This window comes from Lytechinus pictus, chromosome 7 (assembly GCF_037042905.1).
Source record: "Lytechinus pictus isolate F3 Inbred chromosome 7, Lp3.0, whole genome shotgun sequence".
NCBI lineage: Eukaryota > Metazoa > Echinodermata > Echinoidea > Temnopleuroida > Toxopneustidae > Lytechinus > Lytechinus pictus.
The window spans coordinates 19494138-19499498 of record NC_087251.1 but is presented as its reverse complement, the minus strand read 5'-3'; the positions used below and the strand labels follow the sequence as shown (position 1 = coordinate 19499498).

General features: G+C 31.1%; 1 long non-coding RNA gene across 1 annotated transcript; it reads left to right on the top strand.

The window, feature by feature from the left end:
- Window positions 1-1518: 1518 nt before the first annotated feature.
- LOC135154624 (uncharacterized) lies at window positions 1519-3504 on the top strand. The gene is made up of 2 exons (XR_010293992.1): window positions 1519-1625; window positions 2234-3504. It is a non-coding gene; the product is annotated as an uncharacterized LOC135154624 (long non-coding RNA).
- Window positions 3505-5361: the final 1857 nt, after the last annotated feature.

The following is a 5361-nucleotide window of genomic DNA, read 5'->3' as shown; positions in this document are numbered from 1 at the left end:
GTTGGGGGGGGGGTCCCTCTCTGTTAAGCAAAAAAAATGAAATGATTGGTGTGTATTGTGATAAAATAATATAGAAAACCCTGGGACACCCTCTGTGTTAACAAAGACTGGAGACTACTGAACAGGATGGGAAAGAAGGGGGGGGGAGAAGAATTACGCACTGAACTAATTAATTTAAACACTGAACTGAAAAGACATGTAATTTCACAAAAAAATTGTCTGATGAGACTGATGACTACATTGTATGTTGATATCTAATATAGATATTAATGTACATCTTCGATTTATATTTAAGACTCTTCCAATTTTTAACAAAAGCAATGAGTTGAACATGCAGTAAAAAAAAAGAGATCTACATGTATGTATCCTCTGTGTTTTCTGATTTGAATATATTCTCTGCAAGCTGGCTGCTGGCCTGTAGACAAGCTACCTGTTTGCTAAGTTTAATACACTTCTGAGGATATAGTGCACATTTTAGTTCTTTGATTTGTTTAACAGGTTAAAAACCTTATCAAATGCCTTTTCTATTAATTTTAAACCAATGCACAAGTAATATGTTTGGAGAAAAGGCATTTCCATTACCGGTAACTACAAGATTTGGTTTCTGATCTGTGGATAAAAATAACCATGATAATTGAAATTCTCTTGGTGACTGTTATCAAGAATTTTTTATACTATTTTCTATTTCCTTTACCTATTTACTCTAAAGGATTTTTCTGATAAATTATTAAAGGGGTGCTTTTTTTTAGAAAAAAAAACCTTGGCAATTTAAATTTTTAAAAATCCCAAATTTTTGTATAAATAATAGAATTATAAGGCCTACAATTTTCTTACCTATCAAAACCTATCTTCATTAGAAGTATTCACATATTGCGTGTGTAAATCATTTTTCTAACATATTTTTCTAACAGAAAAAAGGAATTTGAAGCCTTAATGAAACACTTGTACTCTCCTTGCAATATTGCATCCTAAGTGATAAAGGTGCAAAAATTGACCTTGTCATTATTGTTTGCACCCAGAAATGTTCGTTTGCACAATAAAAGGGGCAACATTTTACCTTGTAAGGTGCATAATAGTATTACTTAAACATTAAAAATGTTCAAATCTTTTAACCTTTATTACATGGTTCAAATCTGCTACACCCATAAAGGTGCACAAATGAGCATAATTGCGCTCATTGGCACTCCTTATTGTACCAACCCCTAAGGTTCAAATTTGAACCTTCTTAGTGTTTTCATCAAACCATTTCAAGGTTGAATGACTAGACCTTATTTGCCTTTGATTAGTATTCTCAATGCACTCATGGATAGAATTCATTTTTACACAGTTCTGAAAATAGCCAGTGAAACTGTCCCAACACCCCTGTCAAATATATTTGACAAAATCTGTAATGATTAAAATATTTTTTTTAAAGAAGGAACTTCAGTTGTTTATTCAAAATGTAAATATGAATTCATTCTCATATGTCACTATTAAAAATTTTGTATTCACTTTCCTAACAGTTGAACCACATAAACGGTGAGAAGAGGTAGAAATAAAGAGGGGGATTGCAACTGGAAGGAGATGGAAGTCCAGACACTCTGCCACTGTGTGCCATTGAACAAGAAATCTCTTTTAGTATGAAGGTAAGTTTTTATATAAAGTTGTGTTTATTGAATATTCTACTTGTAAATACAAGTATACTATACGGTAATATTTATTCTAATTTATTTTATTGTTTTTAAGAGCGGTTGTAAATGTGATGTACTGTTATATATCATTCATTTTCAAATATGAATCTCTTTTACAATTCATCTCATACAATTCATCTCAACAAAGAGACTAACAATGTGAGCTTACAAGCATAAACACAATATAAGTGCATTTAGGAATAAAATAGTGGTAGGAGTAGAAGGGAGAGGTCGCAAGTTGATAACATAAACATGACCTTGACCTCAATTTTGTGTTGTTGTATTTTTTCGCCAAATATGAACATTTTCTCCAATGACTTGATTGAAATGAAATATATTCTTACAACCATATAAGGGTATACAAAATAATATTCGGAGACTATTAAACCATTTTTTATTTTACATTATATACATTTTTTTTATTTAAGCCTGTGATTGAAATCTCAAAAGGCTCTTTCATAATCTTGAAGAGATACATCATACATGCACATGTATGTGAACACTCTACTATTATAAAGTTGAGTTGCTAAAGTTGTTTTCACTTATTATTCTTATAATTTCAGATTATTCAAGAGTCAAGACTGTTGAAGACGTGACGACATGGACCTGGTTGCACATGGCAAGGGAACTATCTGGTTGTACCCTGAAGTATTCGCTTTAAGATTTGAAAATTAGCAAAAGTACTAATTTTCATTTTTTCAGAGATAATAATCATTATATTGACATTGTGGATATCTTTTTATGATTGTTATCATAAAATTATTATAATGTTAATGATGATAGGTCATAATAATACAAATGAATTATAAGTAGAAAAGAAGACAACCAAAAATGAGGAGGAAAAGAAGAAGATGAAGAAGAAAAAGAAGAGGAGGGGTGGAAGAGGAGAAAAGGAGAAGAATAAATAACATCACTGTGAGTTCCTCTTCATGATATTACATAAATATTTGTCTCTTTTAAATGAAAATATGTATTAAGCATAAAAATAGGATTTAGTTATTCTTGTTTTTTAAGATGTATTTTTATGTATCATGTTTGTAGTTGTACACTTGATTGAGGTACATGTATTGTATTCATTTAGGATATAAATAATATGTTTTATTTGAATCCATGTACCTCTTTAAAGGACAAGTCCACCCCAACAAAAAGTTGATTTTAATAAAAAGAGAAAAATCCAACAAGCATAACACTGAAAATTTCATCAAAATCGGATGTAAAATAAGAAAGTAATGACATTTTAAAGTTTTGCTTAATTTCACAAAACAGTTATATGCACATTCTGGTGGGTATGCAAATGAGGTGACTGATGACGTCATCCACTCACTATTTCTTTGGTATTTTATAATATGAAATATGGAATATTCAATTTTTCTCCTCATTGTCAAGTGAAAGAACGATTAATTCCTCCCTGAACATGTGGAATGAGCATTGTTTAATACTATATGATCAGTCAAGTTGTTCCTTATTGTCAAATCTATAAAAAAAAAATATATATAGTATAATTCAAACAATGAAAAACAAAAGAAATAGTGAGTTAGGGACATCATCGACTGTCTCGTTTGAGTTGTGCATACAATGTTTTGTGAAAAATAAGCAAAACTTTAAAATGTCATAACTTTCTTATTTTACATCCGATTTTGATGAAATTTTCAGCGTTTTGCTAGTTTGAGTTTTCTCTTTTTATTTAAATCAACATTTTCTGGGGTGGATTTGACCTTTGAATCATATTTATACAGTCATGATTTAAGGACATGGGACAGGTAACAAGATTACATTGTTTTACAAATTTTAGTGTGATTTTATTTTAAAAGTAATAAATTTACATAAAATGTCATTCTTTTTGCTTCATCTCTTTGTTCGTTTTTTTTTTATTGAATCGGGAGGGGGTGGGGTGTGGTAAAAATATGATTTGCCCCTCAGAACACACTTGTTTCCCTCCTAAAAATAGTAATTAATATTTGTAGAAAATTGTATGATTGTTTTTTTATGAACTCTGAATATTGTCCCATAAATTGTCAAATTAGGAAAATAATTGATTGAGATGAAGATTTGAAGTAGGAAGGGCGAGAAATTAAAAGGAAATTCATATAAAAGTGAGAAAGATCCAGAGATGCAAAGATATATATATATATATAGGGAATAATGAGAGGGGGGGCGAGGTGAAGTAGAATGGGAAAGGGAAAGAAAAAGTACTATAAATGTGAAGGAGTCATTAACAGAGATAGATGTATTGAGAATTGAAGAGATAAGTTCCGAGAATGATAGTGGGCCAATCTCGGAGGGAGGATGATAATGAAAGGGGAAAAGAGGATAAAGCATTTTTTTTTTTTTTTTTGGGGGGGGGATTACATTTGATGAGAGAGAGATAGACAAAAAATGGCCAGGTGCTCAAAGATGAAAAAATATAAATGATGGGTGACAGTGGTATTGACATATTATATAATGTTACCATGGCAACACGATTTCCGACACATGTAAAAAAATGTCCTGTATTTGTCTTTACCTCGAGACCAATGTGTGAGCCAAATTTCATGAGAATTGGTTGAAAACTAATCAAGTAGTTGGAACCAATATATTTTTACCCAATTTGGGGCTTATAATATGTTGTAACCATGGCAACACAACTTCCAACACACACAAAATATGTGTCTCTCACACCTTTACCTCTCACTCAATGTGTGAACCAAATTCCAAGAGAATTGGTTGAAAATTTATGAAGAAATTAAAACTGAAAGTATTTTACCAATTTTTTGTCATATAATATGCCGTTACCATGGCAACATGATTTCTAACACACAAAATAGGTTTTGGAGCTAGGGGAAGCAATCGCAATTCCAACACCAACGCCAACACCGGACTTGAAGTCATCCAATGTGTGTACCAAATTTCTTGTTTAATCACATCTGAATTAAGCACAAAAGGGGCGATTCTAGACTGAAAGTCAAAGTTATTATCATTATTTCGGGAGGGAGGGGTGGTGCTTGAAAAACATGAGACGTTGATATATTAAATTATAATATTATTCTAAGGAAAATGTCCTATCCTAAAAAAGTAAGCACAATAACTTTTATGCTTAGGCCTAGCTTTGCTTATAAAAATAAGGGAAATATTTACGATAATTATATTTTTTTATATTGAAAGAATACATCTTAGGCTATCCAATGACACAAAAATTATTTCGAAACTCCAAATAAAACTCAATATATCATCAAAATTACAAAGGGCATAATTATAAAAAATAATCCTAAAATTACCCTTAAGTCACTTATTGCAGAAAGCCGCAGGTTATGTCTTGATTTTAATCACGACATAAATTTATGTCATTCAAATGGATTTATGTCATGATGTTATGTCGTGATTTATGACATAAAGCTTTATGCAACGGATTTATGTCAATATTTGTGTTTATGTCATGATTTATGCTGTATGACATAAATCGTGACATAAATCATGACATAAATCAATACATAAACTTTTTTGCAACAGGGCCCTGTACTCTTTGCGCGCACCCCACCAGTCTCGCTGATAGACGTATGGTATATATAAAGTTGATTTGTGATCGAAGATTACCCGAAATAACAATGCACTAACGCCACACTTTACCGAAGTGAAAATTATTTGTTAGATAAGATAAGATAAGATTTATTTTATTTATACACGGTTAAAAAGCCCAAACAGTTCACAGACTGAT